The 18,507-nt window shown below is 63.8% G+C and overlaps 1 protein-coding gene across 15 annotated transcripts in view; it reads right to left on the reverse strand.

The window, feature by feature from the left end:
- Positions 1-18,507, reverse strand: part of RBFOX3 (RNA binding fox-1 homolog 3) — a 176,006-nt gene that overhangs the window by 27,998 nt on the left and 129,501 nt on the right. For all 15 annotated transcript variants that reach the window (XM_080560963.1, XM_080560962.1, XM_080560965.1 and 12 more), the window contains one exon: positions 8,941-8,985. The gene's annotated coding sequence lies outside the window, so the exon portion shown is untranslated. The remainder of the gene's footprint in view (positions 1-8,940; positions 8,986-18,507) is intronic.

Raw genomic sequence — 18,507 nt, forward strand, 5'->3', positions numbered from 1 at the left:
CGTCACCACGAGCCCGGCTCAGGGCTCTGCCCTGGCTGAGCGTGCAGCTGTCCCCGCGCAGTGGCGCAGCGCAGCACCTCTGTCAGTCTGGTGACCTGGGTGCCCCACGCATTGCCCGGAGCACCCGGGCACCCGTCAGACCTGCTGCACGCCGAGAGCCTGCCCGGGGCCATCGGGGCTCCCCCAGATGCCAAGCCCAGACCCCAGCACACCACCCGCTCAGGGATGGAACAGGAAATCCTGGATCTAAATGCTGCAGTGCTCAGCAGGACACCATCCCACACCCCCTCCCAGCAGAGGGATGACACGGCAGCTCGCAGACCTGCTGGGGATGCAATGCACAACCACAGGTGGGCTGGATGTCCCAGGGGGCTTCAAGTGTCCAGTATTCAATGGGGCTCCCTTGCACCCTACCAGCACATTTGGGCAGTGCAAAACCAGAGCACAAGCCCGGGGCTGCTGCTCAGGAGGGCTGCCAGGAGGGGCTGCGGGCTGGCGGAGGCGCAGCTGCAGCAGTGGGGACCGGAGGGGTCCGGGTGCTCAGCCTGCGAGCAGAGCCCAGGCAGCAGCCCAGGAGCAGGGCACACGTCTGGTCCTCTCCTTCCACCCGCTCCAGAGTGCCCCCAAGCCAAGGCATTCATTAATTAAAAGCTCATTAGTAGTTAGTCATAGACATAAAGCGATTAAGATGAAGGCGCTGATGGATCTGAGCTGCTGTGAAGCAAGGGGAGCTCCAAAGCCAGTGCTGGGGCGAGGGGAAGGTCCCAGGCGCCTGCTGGCGTGGCCTTAGGGAGCCACCGATGCTGCACGCAGACCAGGACAGCGGGAAGGGACCGACAGAGGTGACAGGCAGGAGCACCACATGCCAGGGGCTCAGCACCACCGCAGGAAGGTCCCTGCCTTGCGCCCTGGCTGCCTCCACACCGTCGCTGTGCATGCACCCAGCTCCCTCTGCCCAAGCTCTCCCCAGGCTACTCCAGCCCCTCTGCTGCAGGGCAGCATCAGGGCTTACAGGGACAGGAATGCCAGCACAGAGCACCCAGGACCGACAGCAGCACACACCAAAGCACTTTCTCCTGCTTCAGCATCGCCACCTCTTGCTGTGCTGCAGCTCCCAGCCTGGCTGGCTCTGCTCGCACTGAACCCCAAAGCCCGGCCCCTGAGCAACAGCCCAGGGGCTGCCCCAAGCCCCAGCGCACTGCCTGTCTCCTACACAGACATCTATAGATCGCTGGTTTATTGCTCCATCTCTGAAAGACAGGTGTGGTTTAAACCAACCGCAGGCGTATCGGAATCCAATCTGGCCATCATGGACCAGCGCCGCTGGGTGGGAGCACGGGCGGGACGCTGGGGCAGATGCCCCAGCCCACGGGAGCCCAGGGAATTGGCTGTCCCGGGGGAAGCCACCAGACTCGAGGTCCCCAGTGGCCTTCCCTGTGTCAGAGGGGAACTCAGACAGCTCTGCCGCGCCCGGGAACTGGGGGGATTGCAGGTCCTGAGCATCTCCCCAGGAGATGGGAGCCCCGGCATGTGGCGAGCCCTGGCAGGAGGCTGCGAACTGGAGTCTCCTTGGCAGGGAAACCGTGATGGCCATGGCCAGGGGCGCAGCAGCGAGCACGTGCGCGTCTCCCCACGGCAGCAGGGCTGGGGCAGCGAGGCTTGTGCAGGACTGCGCAGCAGCGGCTTCGCGTGGTGCTGGCAGCAGGCAAGCGCAGCGAGGACGCAGCCCTGGGTGGCTCACCCCGCACCAACCCCCCGACGGCTTCAGAGCCAAATCACAAAAACAGCAAGAGCAGATCGAGGAGGAGGAGTTTGCTCCAGCAAGCTGCCGGTGAGAGGGGATACGGTGGCACCCAAGCGTGCAGAGGCAGGGAAGGCGCGCGGCGAACGCTCTGCGGGACGTGGCGCTCGCTGCCGCGCGGGACTCCCAAGTCCAGCATTGCTCTGCGGGGACACCTGGACGAGCCTCCTCTGCAACCAATTAAACCTCCTTCCCGTCTTCCCCCCCGTCCTTCCTCCTCCTCCTCTGACGCCGGTGGCTCTCAGGGGGTTGATGAAGCCCCCGCCTGCTCTAAACTCCAAAAACAAGGCAGAATTTTTACTGAAAATCTTGGCGCCGCACCGCTCCCAGCGCACTGGCAGCTGCTGACCCAGATACCAGCCCCTGCTCCAGGCTGCCACCTCCCTCCTGCTCGTCACAGCAGCTCGGCGAGGTCACGGCCCCCGGGCGGGGGTGGCGATGTCACCAGCACCCAAATGTGACCCAAATGGCAGGTAAGGAGGGGCTGCGACCAACGGCAGCTACCGGGGACAGCAGCGGCAGCAGCTGGGAGCGCAGCAGAAATGCGGAGAAAGCACATGAAAGTTTAATGGGAACTGGGGAAAAATATCATCCTGATAAAACTTTGCTCGCCCATTGCGAAGAGGGGGAGAAGGAAGGGGGGGGGCCTGGAGAAGCTTCTCCATCCGCCCCGAGCTGCCGGAGCTGGGCGGAGCAGGGGGGGTGGCTGGGTGCTGCCATGCAGCAGGGGTGGCATCCTGAGGTGTCCCGCTGCCCCTCGTGCTGTCCCCTTCCCTGTCCTTTATCCAACATGACAAGAGAAGTCAGAGACCTGGGTGCTTTCCACAAAACGGAGCCTGGGTTTTGCAGCCACCCCGCGAGATGTGCAGCGCTGGCTCCCGGTGCAGAGCCCGCAGCCCCGCGTGGGTGTCACCGGAGGCTGGGGCAGCGTGGCCGGGGAAGCACAGCGGGAATTTGGGTTATTTACACCCCGGGCACTTCCCTCCTGGCAGGAAGGCCGGCAGCTCCCCAGGAGCCTGGGGACACCAGACGCAGCCGCCGCGCTCGTGGCTGGCCGTGCACCCAGCTCCGGGCTCACCGTGGGCGCGGGACGCGCGGCAGCTCACGCGGGGGCACAGTTCACACTTTTAATGAGGCAGGGCAGGAACAAGCTTGCCACCGCGCCCGCGAGAAAGCCTGGCTTTTCTCCTTCAATCAGCACAGCCCTTCCTAAAGCCCTTTCACTTGACAAAATATTTACATGAAAAGGCAATTAGGCTCCCTGGATTTAATGAGAATTAACGTGCAGGCGGCAGAACCGTGGCAGAACAGCTGCTGCCGAGCACCTCGAGCTCCAGGCCGGGTGGGCAGCACCAGCCGGGGCTGCGGCAGGTACAGCCTGGCGAAGCACCGTGAGGAACAAGCACCTGCAGACCCGGGGACCCCGAAACGCCGAGCTCCCAGAGCTTCCCCCTTCCCTGCCATCAGCCCTGCTGCCTCACGAGGGGTACCCAAGGACACGCACGCCTCTGACCGGGCGCAGCGCTGCACGCAGGGCCGGCACCTGGGGCTCCAGCGCAAGCACCGGGGGGGCTGCTGCAGGCTGCCGGGGACCAGCACAGCCCTGGCAAAGGACAAGAGCAGGGGCACGCGTGGCACCGAGCGGTGCTGGGCACGGGGCAGCCCAGGCTGGGACACCAGCGGCAGCGGCAGCCAGGTGACGTGGGCTGCGTGGGACCGCGAGGCAGGAGGTGCTCTGGAAGCAGACACTCAATCCTCATTATAAGGCTTTTTAAATGCACAGACAGGATATTAGCGTTTAAACAGTCTCTAGGACTCCAGGGCAAACTTTAAAAATCATAATATTTATAGAACCTTCCTTCCACTCGCCCCACATGCTCTTTATTTCTCCTGCAATTACTACTAATTTGAAGACATTTTGCTTTGGCATCTCAGCCTGTTGCAGTGTCGATTACTGAGCCACCCGCTGCCGACTGCCACCGCAGAGCTCCCGCAGTGCTCCCGACAGCGGCCACGCTCCCGCCGCGCAGCGGGACCAAACCCTCCGCCTCCTCCCACGCTGGCGATGGGGGGACGCCTGCGGTGCCGGGGGATGATGCTCAGGTGCTGCCCGAGGACCAAAGCAGCCGCCTGCCCTGGCTCAGGTTGGGGATGCCCTGTGCCCTGCATGATGCTGAGGGCCCCGTCCAGGGGATCCGGCACGGCACAGGGATGAGAGCCCCGAGCACTGCTCCGCACCACCAGCGTGTCCCAGGGAGCTGCGCTTTGAGCTCCCGTGGGGACAAACACCCAGGTGCTGCTCCCAGCCCTGCCCTGCTGCCCTGCCCCAGCAGCAGCTCCACGAAGCCACGCAACACCCGCAGAGCTGCAGGCAGAAACTCCAGAAAGCAGTTTGCTTCCAAAGCTGCTCCAGCTCGTTAAGTCCCTGGGCAGAATTAACGCTTTGGCATGAAAAGCTGTGAGCCCCCACGGGCTCCTGACCAGCGGGGAAAGGCGGCTGCACCAAGATCTCAAATGACAAAGCACCTTACGCCTGAAAGCTGCTTCCCCGAGAAACAATGAATTCGCATTATCTTCCCCTTCCCCATAAGCTCCTTTCCCCTGCGTCCTCCCTTCATCCCGCTCTATCCTCTCGGCTCCTTGCTCCGTAATCCAGAGGACTGCAGCTCCCCGGTGCCTGCAGCTCACCAGGAGCCTGTAATCCCCAAGGGGCCGGTGCTCCCCCAGCTCCCAGCAGCTCGGCCGGGTCTGGCCAGGAGCAGGGCTGCTGAGGAGCTGGGAGCAGGCATGAGGAGCTGGAAGGCGCTGGTGCTGCTGGCCAAAGTTCTGCCCCTGTGCCCAGGGCGCAGCGGGGGCTGCTCGTGGGCTGGGATGCCTCAGGGAGCCCCTCTGGGCCGGCGCAGAGCCCGGTGCTCAGCACGGTGCCTCAGGTGTCCCAGGTGCACCAGGCAAGGAGCTCGCAGCCACGTTCAGCATCCCATCGCCAGGCACGGCCGCTGCAAGGTGCCTGGACAGATCCCATCCTGCCCTCAGCCTCCCCTCCCTGCTCCCGGCTCTCAGCGTGGCCAGGGCGTCTCGGCCGGCTCCAGGGATGCTTTGCAGGGGACCCCTTCCCTTCCTCCCGGCGGGATGCTGCTCGCTGCCTGCAGCCCCGCAGCTGACCCACAGCAGGAGGCCTCTCTGCAAACTCAGCCGCACTCGCTTTCCCCTGGGGAGAGCTGCTGGAGAGGTGCACAGAGCCTGGCCCCTCAGGAGCAGGGAAGGGCTGGGGTTGTCCCCGCCAGCCCCAGCTGCACCTCCCGGCCCGCAGACACCCTGCTGCCCGCAGGAACCCCGCCGCCCCTCCTGCACAAACGTCCCTGGGGCAGGCTGCAAAGCCCGCCTTGTCTGAGCAACGGCCCCGCAGCACGAGACGCACCCGAGCGGCCGTGCACCCGGAGAGGGCACCAGGGGAGAGAAGGACGATTCTGGGCAGCCTGCAGCCACCCCAAGCTGGATGGGGACTGGGCAAGGAGGCTGCTGCCCACGGCCAGTGGCGTGGTGGGGCCAGGAGGCAGCAGCAGGACAGGGCTTTGCTCTTGAGCAGGGACGAGGCCGCAGTGCAGAGGCAGGGAGCCCTGCCCGGCCCCTCCGCGGCCCCGTCCTCTCCGGTGCTGGGCCCTGCCTCCAGCATCGCAGCCCTGCGCCCCCGCCTGCAGGGCAGCGAGCGCCTCGCCAGAGGAGGGACGATTTCCTTGGCAAGCGGCGCTGCTGGGAAGCGACAACGGCAGGGAACAACCCAAACCCCGAGCAAAACCCCAGCAAAGAGGGATGGGAAATGCCCAGCCCTGGCGGCGGTACCTACCCAAAAATACATCATCATGTCGGGGTGCTGCGGGGCTCCGCGGGATCAGCGGGAGGGCCGTGGGCTGCTCCGGGCGCCGCTCCTCGGTGGGCTCTCTCCGTCCAGCTCCAGCCTCCAGGGCCGGCACCGAGGGCCAGCACCGCCGCGTGCCCTGCGCGCTCGCCCCCTCCCCGGCATGGCGTGGTCGCTCGCCACGGGCTGCCGCGGGCTTCAGAGCCAGCCACCGGCGTCCGACATGCCGCTGCGGGGCTGCCTCGAGCCCGGGGCCACGGGAAGGGTGCCCAGGTGGGCAGCAGCCACAGACACCCCGGCGCGAGGAGCCCGGCGGGGACTTAGTTCATCGTCAAGAAAAAAAACGGGCGAGGGAGGAATAAAAAATAAATCCTCGCTGGCGTCTTTAAGCGCAAGGGGAAGGGTGAGCGTGCGAGGGGGAGGCTGCAGCGGGGGTCTGGGCAGGGGTCCGGGCGGCAGCGGGAGCGCGTGTGCTGGCAGGAGCGGCGTGGGCTCCCGCGCTGACACTCGGAGGAGGTATGGTCCTGCCTCAGCGGTTTTCAGGCTGCCCTGTCAATAAGGGAATCGGCCGCGCTCACAATTAACCTGCGAGGTGCCAGCCGGCTCCCGGCACCTGCCCGCGGGCAGCAGCTGCTGCACTCTGCCGGAGCACAGCACCGGGATCCCCGCGGGCACCGGGACCCTCGCCGGGGGCTGCCCGGGGGGGAGGCAGGCCTGCCCGCCGCATCGCAGCCCGGGCACCCCGCGGTGCGTCCCCACGGAGCCCCAGGATGAAGCCTGCAGGGCCCCCAGTGCTGCACGGGGAAGCCGAGGGAGGGGAGCGCAGGACGGGCTGGGGTCCCCCGTGGGGGTCAGCGGGAGCGGTGGCGGGGGGGACACCCGCCCTGTCCTGCCCGCAGCCCACCGGCAGGACCCCTCGTGGCCACGCAAACCTGCCCCGTGTGGGCCAGCACTCGCTGCGGGCACAGCGGGGCAGCGCCGCTCGTCAGCCACTAAATCTGCGTCCTCCTGGGGCACCGCCGCCGAGGAGAGCAAAGGGACCGCGTGCGCTGAACCAGGCGCAGCAGCAGGGGAATAAATAAGGGTAAGGGAAGGGAAAGGAGCAAGAGGGGCGGCAGATTGGTCTCTGGGGCCCTGCTGGCTCTGACATCTCCAGCCCCGTAATCGTATTCAAAGCAGAGCCGGGCTGAGGCATTTCTCCTCCAGCACAGCAATAAAAGAAAGCAACACTCTCAATAATTCAGAACCAGGAGAGGGTGATAAAGCAGAGGAGCCACCACTGCAGGCAGCAGGGGCGGGGGGCTTCCCGCTCCCTCTTATATTCTGGTGATCAAAACCCTCCCCTCTTCCCCTGCGCCCTACGAGCTGGCTCCCAGCCGGGGCCGGGGGCACGGCCGGACCCCGTGGGGCACGCTGCCTGCGTGGGGAGCAGGGCAGGACGCTCCCCTCCTGGGGCAGAGAGGCTCACTGCAGCATTGTGAGGCGAGCCTCCAAATAAAACCTCCCTCACCGTGCAAGCTGAGACCCAGCGAGGGGGGACGCTGGGCAGGGCCCCCCCGCCAGCAGCATCGCCCCAGCTCAGCCCTGCGGGGCCGCTCTTCTGCCCCGCGCCCAGCCACTTCTGCTCCCGGCGCCGTTTCACCTCCTCTGCCAGCTGTTCCCAGCCCCGTTTCCATTGCTCCCTTCGCCCTGTGAGCACCTTTGCAAACAGCCCACGTCACCACGCGCCCGGACAACACGCTTCCCCTTTTCCACCCAAACGGGGCTCCGGGGGCTGCTTGGCCACAGAACACCGACCCCACTGCCGCGTCCCTGCTGCTGCGCGGGACATCTCCTCCCTGAGCACCCAACCATGCGGCCCCGGCCGGCAGGCTCAGGGCAGGCCGTGCCCCCAGCCCCCAGCCGTGGGGGTGCCTCTGCGTGCATCCCAAATGGCTGCTTCCAAAAGGGCAGCGCAGGGCGGGCGGCCGCGTGCCTCTGTCCCCGGGGTGCCCAGACCTCACGCTGCATCTCCCAGACGGAGCAGGGGCCCTGAGCCACAGCAGCTCCTGGCTCGGCTGCAGCAGCACCCTGGGGCCCTGCGAGCACGCATGGCTGGGAGGCGTCCCTGCACCAGGCTGGAGGGCGCAGGGCTGGGGACGGGGGAGCAGAGAGGAGCTGGCACTTGAGGGCTCCTGCGGGACCAGCGGCCCCTGCACGCAGCTGGGCACCTGGGAGGAGCGAAGCTCTTGCTTCAGCATGGGGAATACATCGCGGAGAAATTGTCCCGGGCACAAACGGCAGAGGTGGAGGCCAAGCTCTGTCCCCTCAGGGACCTTCCTGCCCACCTGCAGCCCTGCCACTGCACGGGTGAGGTGACACGCTGGGTGCCGTGCAGGGACCCTGCCTGCTCCCCGCGATGACTGCAGCAGGGAACGCACACACCCTGCCTGGCCCGCGTGTGCTGCTGGGTTTCCGTGTGTGGCCCAGCACGGTGCCAGCCAAAGGCTCCCCGGGAGCCACGGCCACCCCTGCGCCCCGCTCCACGGCTGCTGCTCAGCCTCCAGCCTCCATCCGCCAACCTCTGCACCCCTCTTCCAAGGACAACTTATCTACTTCTCTCAGGGGATCTCCAGATCCTTTTGGACGACGACCCCCCCTCCCAGCCGGCCACCGCCCTTGTCCTGCTGGTGACAAGGACTAAAGCACTCCTCCCCTCACATCTCCCCTCCACCATCACCACCCTGGGGCTCGGCCCGGGGACACAGCAGTGACACCCGGCAGCGGGGGCTGCAGGACGCTGCGAGCAGGGGCCACCGCCCCAGGGCTGGTGTCACCCTGGGTGAGGACGCAGCCCCTCAGCCGACGTCCCGGGAGGCGCACAGAGCACAGACAGACAGACAGCAACGTCAGCACACACGGACAGCTCACAGACACCGCAGCCCCCGGCTGTGCCCACCCTCCTCGCCCGGACTCACTCCACTCACGCCACGCTGCGCGGGGGCTCGGCTGCGGGGTCGGTGCCCGGGGGGACCCGCCGTGACTGGGGCCCCGTGCAGCGAGTGGGCAGCCGCTGTGCCGCCCCCCCCGGCCGTGGGGCTGCGGCTCCGTGCCCACCCGCCTGCCCCGCACAGCCCCGGACATGCAGGTTTCCGCCGCCCGACCCCTGCTTCCCTCGGGGCCGCCCTAGCATGGACCATGGGGGGTCTGGGGGGACGCTGGGCTCAGGCCCTGGGGCGGCTGCCCGAGCCCCAAAGCCCCATCTTGCCTCTCCCTGGCTCGTCAGGAGCGGACGTCTCCGTACCTTTTATTCAGCCAAGCTCCTCCTGCGGTGCTCGCGCTGGACTCTCTAAGAAAAGAGAAGAAAGAGGAGGAAGAATTAAAATCAATGATCATTATCGCTAACCTGCTTACAGTCAATGCCATTTGCTCATTGATTGGCAAAATTTTTAGAATACAAGTATGACCACGAGCGTGATCTCCCCGGGAGCCTTGGGAAACCTGCCCCGGTGAGCAGCCGGCAGCCAGGCTGCGGCGATGCCGCCCGGGCAGCGGCACCCGGCGTGGGGCTGCCCCTGCGAGGCGCCTCCAGCTCCTGCGGGCGTTTTGCCAGGCCCTGGGAACCTGCGAGCGCAGCCCCTGGCTCAGCTCTGCCGGGTGCCCGGCAGCCCCGGGTAGGGCGCAGCCATCGCGCGCACCCACGGACAGCCCGGTTCGTGCCCCCGGCAGCGCCCGTCCTGCCCCCCGGGGACCCTGCAGGGCGCAGCTCCGGCACCGCTGTCCCAGCTCCGGGGACTTCTTGGAGAACACCACCGAATTTCAAAGAAAACTTCCTGAAAGCTGCACTTCAACTAATTGGCTTTTGCAACATTGCCAACCCAAATGTTCATAAATCATGTCAGACCCTCAAAAATAATGAGAGCAGCTTATACATCACGAGACTTTTTTTTTTTTAAGAGTAAATGAGGGTTGTTTCTGTTTGCTAACCGCTTCTTTGGGGATCTCAAGGTGCCGAGTCCTGCAGCCTCTCCCTGCAGACACTCAGACACCTCTACTCGTCTCACTGAGCTGTGGATCTCCTGCGGCCTCCCGTACACCCGCGGGGCCCCGATTCCCGGCCAGCCCAGCACATCCAGCACCGCCGGAGCCGTGCAGGAGCTGGGCCGGCCCCAGGGCACAGCCCCGGCGTGGTGGCAGCGCTGGAAGCGCGGAGCTGGTTCCCAGGCACTTGTGTTAGCAAACACCGCTCTTAGCCGCACAGCAGGATAATCAATTATGGTAATTCCTGCCTCAATGAATCAGATTCATGGAGGAACACAGCTCATTAGGCTGGTGCTGACTTCCATTAGTGCTCTTATGATAAAAACCCTCCAGAAAGCTCTAGCCCAGCTAGACGTGTTTTCCAGGCTCGGAGGGTCTTCCAGCCGCAGCGCGCGGAGGTGCGCGCCCGGGGGAAGTTCGTGGGAAGCTCCCGGTCCCCAGCAGCAGGAGGACATCCCCGCATCGCCGCGGGCACCCCGCTCCTTCCCGGCAGGGCCTCCAGCTCCTGCCCTCCCTGGCTCGCTCTCAGCTCTCCTTCCTCGGCTCCTCCAAGAAAACGCTCACGAGGATCCCTGGGAGAGGAAGGCAGGAGACGGCAAAGCGGGGAGCAGACAACTCCGGAGCGCGGTCCCCTTCCAGGAGCAGGTCTGGGTGTGCTGGGAACTCAGGCAGCCTGTTTGGCGATGAATAATTGAAGGACGCTCGCTCTCCTCAGGGAAGTACAGTGATGGGTAAAATCTCATTTCCCAAACACATTTCCCAAGGAAGGCGCCTTCTGAGAAATTCCACACAACCAGCTCGGGGCCCCCGCAGCCGGGATGCGCCGCGCTCGCCTGCTCGGGAGCTCGCTGAGCCAGGCACCAGCCCGGCACAAATCCCGGGTGGCCCCGAGCACCGCAGGGACCGGGCTGCTCGGCCAGAATCTCTCTGTCCTGCTGCATTCACCAAGGCAGGAGAGGAACGGGCACAGCAGCGTATCCAAACGAAGGGAGCCCAGCACAGGGCAGCTCATCCCCAAAACCGAACCCAGGTAAAACCTCTCGGACCTGAAGAGGGTCCCCGTTCCTGCCGCCAGGCCTCTTCAGCTTTTCTGCGAAACTTCTCAGTAGGAGTTTTCCACAGTATGTTTTGACCCCCCTTCCCTCCACCGAAAATCCTAAATTAATTTTTCTTTTAATTAAATTCATTAGCAAAGATTATTTGGCTGAGGAAAAATAATATCCTGCCCCTCCCCCAGCAGCCCTCTCTATTTATATCCCCTATATACATAAGCAGCAGCGAATATTTCTTTATGGGCCATTAAAGGTTTAATGTTTAATTTATAACCACGTTCTCTGGCGGGCGGGATGGCCAGGCACAATGTCAACACTTTTAATTAAATGAGAAGATTTTTATTTTTTTTTTAACTCAGAAAGATGAAATGCCCCGTTCCCAGCAGCGCCTGCAGGTGCTGCCCCGCGGGCCCAGGGGGCACCGCCAGCTCCCCGCAGCTTTCCTGGCTGGGTGGCCAGCCCGGGCCGTGCCCTGCTGCAAACCAAGGGCTGCAGGGGGAGATGTGCAAGCAGCGCCTGGAAGAGCCCCGGGGCTGGTGGGGGACCTGGCAAGGAGCTCGTCCCACCATGTCCCCACAGCTCCGCCTGGCTTCGTCCCTGCATCGCGAGCCCGTCCTGAGCCCACAGGCAAGGCAAGGCTGGAAGAGCCTGAAGCCAGGCAGGCATCCACGTGGCGAGGGCTGCAGCCTGACAGCGGGCTTCAGCATTAGCAGGGGAATAAAGGATGCTGGAGAAACACTTCGACCTTCAGAGCAGCCACGAAGGCACCCCAGCACCCTCCGGTCTCCCGCCTGCTGATGCGGTACCGGCAGCGCCGTGCTGACCACGGGCAGGTCCCTGCGGCTTTGTTGCAGGAGCCACAGCACCAGGACAGCTTTAGGGCTGAGTAACCGTTTGGGAGAGTCCCCAAACCGACGGCTCCAATCCAAAAAGTGCAGTCACTTCTTGGCGGACAGCGGCAAGACTCAGTGTTGTTCCTTCTCCTGCTGCCTCTCCCCAAATACTGTAACCAGATGCCTCTTGCCTGGACGGAGCAGACGCGTTCTGCTTTGCTGAGCCGAGCTGGCTGGCACACGAAGCTGGCATGCGCCCCGGCCGCTCGTTCCCAGGGACGGGCAGGGCCCCTGGCACGGCGCTGACCTTCAGCTCCAGCTGCGGGTTCCTCCGGAGCTCAGGCACGTGCTTTACGCTGCAGGACGTGGGCTGGCTGAGGGCAGGTGATGCTGAACAACCTGGAGAGCCCGCTCGTGGAGAACCATTCCCTTTGGCAAGGGAGAAACGGAGCCCTTCAGCTGAGGGAGGGGACGGTGCGACCCGGGGCACACGTGTGCTCAGCACAGCTCCCGCAAGCGTCCCAGTACTGACTCCAGTTACCAGAACACCTGCCTGAGAAACTACTGTGAACCTCTGAACTGAAATTCTTCCTGCAACTTATGCTTATTCCCCTGGCACCTCCTGCCGTCTGCCTGCGTGCTCGACGCCTGCAGCTCCTGCAGGACTGCCACCGCCTCCCTCAGACGATGCTGCCCCTCAGAGGAGGAGGAAGAGCTCTTCCCACGCAGACAGTGCCCGTGAAATCTGCCAGGAAAGCAGCACTGAGGCACCGCAAGAGGAGCCCGACATTCGTGGCTCGCCCTGCCGGCATCCTCCCACTCCTTCTTGTCCCAGACCAGACATCAGACACAGGGACACAACAGCAAGGGAAAAACACTCCCGGAGTGCCTGGCCTCACACCCAGAGCGCGTGGGGCCACTGCAGGGCTGGGTGTCATCTCAGCCCCTCGAGGGCCGGTTCTGCCCACGGCTGCGATGCTGGGTGCGCTCCCAGAAGCGACAGCCTCAGCTCTTGGCCGCCGGGGAGCACGGCCCCCTCTGCCTGGAACAGAGAGAGGGGCGGCTCTGAGTAGGCAGGTTCCCATTAATGGAGTATTTTATCTTACGGGAGAGATTAAATCTCTGTACAGAGAAGCGCAAAAGAGATGAGTCAGCAGCTGGCTGAGGGGCGGGCAAGTGCAGCCATGAGCATTTGGCTTCACCGCAGCGCTTCACCCTCCTGCGGCCACGCGCTGCTGGGGCGCATCCAGCCCGGGCGCTGAGCGCCAGGCTCACACCCTCTCCTGCTGACCAGTGGAGCCGTGTGGCACAGCCGCCGGGCAGCACCGACACCAGCCCCCTGCACCACCAGGCAGCCCCACGCGTGCCCTGCTGGGCACCAGAGCAAAGCACCTCCACCGCCGGCGGGTGGCCGGCCTTCCTCGCCATCCCAGGCGCTGCAAGGGCTGCGTGGTGAACGCATCCGGCGCTGCAGGCACGGCGGCATGCCAGGACACCGGGCACAGCCCTGGAGCACCAGTGCAGGTCCCCAGCCTGTCCCTCCCGGTGCACGCCCCTGCCTGCCACGCCGTGCCCGGTGCCCCTCGCGCAGCCGTGCCGGGGCCGGGCTCCCAGGCTCCCGCTGCCGGCGTGGCTCCGCGGTGCCACGAGGCTGAGGAACGGGTCGGAAATGCGCCTGCTGCCACGCGCATGCAAACGCACATGCGTGCGCGTAAGGAGCAAGCGTGCGAGGGCCGGCCACCACCGTCGTGAGCCAGGGAACAGAGTGGTGATGGCACTGTGCCGCTCACTAAAAGCATGAGTGTCACTAAATCAATAATTCATTTACTTTAATGAGATAAGTACTTTGAAAACTAATTGCAAACCTGCTCCATTTACTCCAATCCGTTACAGCCTTTAATGTAAATGGCAGAAACACTGCTGGAGGAAGGGGAAAGGCTTTGGTAGAAGATAGTGTGTCATCTTTTCCCCTTCTTCTAAGAAAGAGAAATATCAGTCATAAACAGGAACAGCGGAAACCTAAGTAACCGCCCGGATCAATGCGTGGAACGGCAGAGCGAGCGGAGCGCCCAGGGCCACCACAGCCCCTGCGCTTGCTGCCACCACGCTGCGAAGGGCTGTGCCACCAGCACCTGGGTGACAACCGACAGGTCACGCTGCTCGGAGCACGGCGGGCCACGGGAGGAGCACAGGGCGATGCTCGGGCAGGATCGCCCCGTACCAGAGGGCTCCACAGTCAGAGGGGACGGATGACGGAGGGCAGGGAGAGACACCGAGCACAAGGGAGGTGACAAGAGCTCCAGCGAGCTGCCAAGGAAGCACACTGTTGCTGGAAGCTGCTCAGCCCGGGGCTATGATTAGCCTGTGTATAATTAGCAGAGCTGACGGCCATCAGGCAAAGACAGAAACCAAGCCCGGAGCCGTGACTGCGGTGCCACAGGGAGCTCTCCCCCAGCCCACCACTGCTGCCCTGGCAGTGTGAGGTCTGGGGAGACCCGCGGGTGCTCTCCGTGTGCCACCAGCCCTGTCACCCCATGCCATGGCAAGGCACCGCCTGCACCTCTGAGCAGCACCGAGGGCACACCAGCCACTGCCCACTGGGTGAGCCCACGGCATCCAGAGCTGTCCCAGCTGTGGGGAGCGAGCTGCCCGCCCGCGAGGGATGCACCAGCCCCGGGGCCTTGCACTGCTCGGGTGTGGGATGGGGTGGGGAACCTGGGGCTTCCCAGCACAGCAGCCCCCTAACCGGGCTGCAGGAAGCACCACAGAGCCGTGCACACTCCGGGTGGTCACTATAATGGTTCAGGGCTTGCCATAAAAATCGCTGCGGCATCGCTGGCACAGCGTCCTCCCCCACCAGCCGGCAGCTGCCCGCCCCCTCCCACCCCACCAGCCCCGGCCGTGCGAGGCAGGGGAGGGGGCAGCCAGGGGTCTCCTGCCAGGCCCCGGCCACGTTCCTGAAAAGGAGCTCGCGGCTCCCGGCAGCGATGCCGGCGCGTTCCCGAACGGCAGTTGGAGCAGGAGCTCGACGCCAAGAGCTCTCTCTTCTTGCTTGCTGGAGCAAATGGCAGGTCATAAAAAGGAACCGTGACAGAAGAGAAAATGTTCCAGAGTCCACAAGGACCAGTCCAGGGTAAATCCATCTGCTCAGCAATTTAGCCAGAAAATCCTTTCCAATCATCCGTGCTGGAGGTCCTTCACCTCATGCACGCAGCTCTGGGCAGAGCCTTTCCACCCTGGCAGGCGCAGGCAGCTCCTGTGCTGGGGGGGGCCCTGGCGCTGGTCACCCCCGGCCCCGTGGGGATGCTTGGGGCAGGAGGCTCCCACACCCCTTGCAGCGCTCAGGGGCAGAGCCCAGCTCCCTCTGGAGCCGCTGTGCCGGGACCCTCCTTGCTCCGTGCGGGGAGCGCATCGCTCCTTCCTTCCACCGCACCACCCTGCCTTCAGTCTGCCAAGGAAAAATGGCACCAGTGAGCTGCTTTACCGCCTGCAATAATTGACCAGAGCACCGAATCCCCCAGCACATAACTTATCCTGCATAACTATCAGCGGGGAAGGAGGGTTAACAGCAAACACAAGCCAGCAGCTCCGCGGGGCTCCACAGGACTGCGGCAGGGCACCCCCGGCACCAGCCCCAGCGGGACCGCACGGTGCCAGCCTGCGCAGTCTCCACGGGCTCACCCTGACAGACGCATGAGCCACGCATGGGTGCCACCTGCCTGCCTCCCAGGGGGGCTGACCAGGGACGTGCCCCATCCTTCAGCCTCCTCCAACCCTCCCCAGGCCCCTGCGCTGTCTGCGGGATGCAGGCAGGGCCCGGCACTGAGAATCCCAAGTCCCACCTGGACCCCTACGAGCAACCACGCAGCGCTCAACCCTTGCAACCCTTCTGCAGGCAGAGGAAGGAAGGAAGGAAGGAAGGAGGCTCTCAGCAAAGCCGTGCTGGCAACCTCAACACCAGGACTCAGAAGCCATGGCTGAGGAGCGACAGGATAATCCCGGCCTGGCAGAGGACTCAGCATGGCTCAGCCTTGCGCTGCCGCGGCTTCGCCAACAGCCCCGAGATCTCCCTGCAGGCATCCTTGTGAATCCCACCTTAGCCGCTCCTGTCTCACAGAAAATCAATGGCAAGCATCTCAATTAATCACACCGGGGGGCAAATTGATTAGGAGCCTAAATAAGGTCAACATGGTTGTCTGCTTATAGGGTAGGACCCCTTAATCATCATTTTATCTGCAATAGGCTGCGGAACCTGCAATCACACTGTCTTCAGGAGCACGGAGGGATTTTTCACTTATCTCCCGCAATTGCTAGGGCAAGCAGAATAGGAGCCATGTCTATGCGATAAAGGAACTGGATTGGAGCGAGCAGCAAACACCCAGCCGCACACAGCTGCGAGGCCTGAGCATTAGACCCCATGGCCCACCAAGCCCAGCTGTCTCCTTTGATTCAGGGGAAGACAAAAGCAATTAAGCACTGCTGCTCTAGGTGCAGTACATTCCCTCCTGACCCCAAAAGCAACAGCTTATGCTTGAGATTTGATTAGCCCTGTCATTATCTTAGATTGCATACCTGAAAATATTGTTAGTGGTCACCACGGCATTGAACCTTTGCAGAAATCCAGCCACAGGTCTCCTCTCAGTTGCCCTCAGCAGCTGGAAATCCCACAGGCTGCTTCTCTGCTCCTTAAAGTGCCGAGCGCTCGCCTCTGCAAAACCTGCTGCTCTCATCTCACGAGCAGGGTTTTACAGCCTGATTCTGTCCCCCAGCCTCTGCACAGGGCAGGAGGCTTCCGATGGCCCCATATCCCCGAGGCGCTCTGCGTGTGTGCTGGCCTCTGAAGGCGAGCAGCGCGGCAGGACGGGGCCGGGACCCCGAGCTACCCTGGGGAGAGCTGCCCCAGTTCACCCCAGTTCACCCAGGCAGGCGTCCCCGAGGCCCCACTGCCCTCCCATCGCCTGCTGCATCCGTGCTCTGCCCAGAGCCCTGGGGGGAGCAGCTGAGCCCAGGCTCAGCATCGTGCCCTCCGTGTGGTGCTCAGTCCCCAAGGGCTGGGGGTGCCGACCTGGTTTCATGGAGAGCAAGCACCTGGCAGAGCCTGCTCTCCCTAAAGACCACCCGGTGCCTGGATGCTGCACCCTCAGCCACAGCCGACTACTTTCATTTTCCACACTCATTTTGGGGACAAAAAAACCCCCATGGGGTGGGAGGAGCCGGCGGGTCAGCGGGGCCCCTCAGTGCCGCGGGAGCGCAGCCCCCCGGCGCGCTCTTCAGACGAGCGCGGCGTTCAGCTCACTCCGGGTTGATAACACAGTTTGCCTCGCCAATAGACTTTCCAATTGCAAGTGAAATCAATTCAATTGGGTATTTTACTCAGCTGGGACTCTGCTAACAGCAGCCGATTTCCCTGCTCGTCTCCCTCGGTGGCTGCGGAGGGCTGGCACGTCGATTGCATCCCGTCGGCCCTGCCAGGGCAAACGGGGCTCTCCTCATCCTCGCCAGGGTGCTCACGGGGCTCTTCTCCCACCCTCACTGGGGTGCCCGCAGGGCTCTCCTCATCCTCGCCAGGATGCCCATGGGGCAGGCAGGGCCAGCAGAACCCAGTGGTGCACCATCGCAGCATCGCTGCAGCACCGGGGGGGCTGCGCCTCCTGGCAGGGGCTGCAGGCAGCTGGGGCAAGGTCCCAGCCGGCCCCAGGAGCCCCCCTCCCGGCACCCAGGAGGGCCAGCAGGGCCACCACCCTGTGCAGACGCCGTTGTCCCCAGCAGCGTCCCCCCGCCCCGGCTCAGCCCCTGACCCCAGCATCACTCCGCACCCTCCTGGCAGGACTTGGCTCTGGACTAAAGCATTCGCAAACTGGGTGGGCTCAGGAGACGGAGCTGCGACTGTTCCTCTGCTCCCTGCGACCTGGCTGCACTCCCCGCGACCTGGCTGCACTCCCCGGGGGGGCTGGCGGCTCCTCCCGGCCCCCCCGGTGCAGGCACAGCCCTCACCTGTGCCGGGGCTGGGCTGGCACCCACAGCCCACACACCACAACCCTGCCCCGGCAGGGCACCGCTCCCCTCCGTTGTAAATACAGTTATAAATATTATAATTTGGTTTAATATTTAATACAGGCAGGTTAAATAAGCATTCCCAGCCCCATAAATAATCATTAACGGAGGGTTCTAATTGTGCTGTTGGGATCCTGCTTCATGACTTATTTAGAGGGCAGACGCTATTCCCATCCTCGGCTCCCTCGTACACCATAAATTAACCTGCAGCCCTACCTCCTCGGCGAGAACCTGGGGGGACACGGCAAAGGGAGGCAGCTCCGCTCCGAGGGGTGGCCACGGCCGATCCCCGGCCCCGCAGCTCGGCACGGAGCAGGGCAGGGACACAGCGGCCGGGACGGAGGCACCGGAGGAGCTGCCGGAGACACAGCCCGGGCTGCAGCAGCTCCCGGCAGGGTCTGGCAGCGGGGGCAGAGCCCAGCACCGCGGGTGCCCGGTGCGGGCTCTGGGTGCGCAGGTAGGTGAGCGCGAGCGCGGGCGGCCGCCGAGCAGGGGGCCGCCACCAGGTCCCCAGGCTGTGTCAGCGGGGCACTGCCGGAGTCACGGTGGCACAAAACGTGGCAGGGTGAGCAGGGGAAGGCTTTTATCGTAATACAGATCTACTGTAAAATTGGCTGGAAACAATAGTCACCAAAAAAATAGAAAACAACCAAAAAAAAACAGAGCACAGAGGGAATTGGCCAGGGGCAAGCATTTTGAAAGTGCAGGAGAACTGAGACACCAAGGACAGCTAAAGTGCAGGAAAACCTCCATGTAAGAGTGTTTTTCCCTGAAGGGATGCGTTGATGCATTGCTTTAAAAAAAAGGTTGTGGGTTTGTTTTTTTGTCCGTGTGTTTTTTCCCCCCCTTCCTCTCTGTAGCTTAATTTCATCTTGAAATGAAAAACTACAA

This window comes from Anser brachyrhynchus (assembly GCF_964034855.1).
Source record: "Anser brachyrhynchus genome assembly, chromosome: 18".
Lineage (NCBI taxonomy): Eukaryota > Metazoa > Chordata > Aves > Anseriformes > Anatidae > Anser > Anser brachyrhynchus.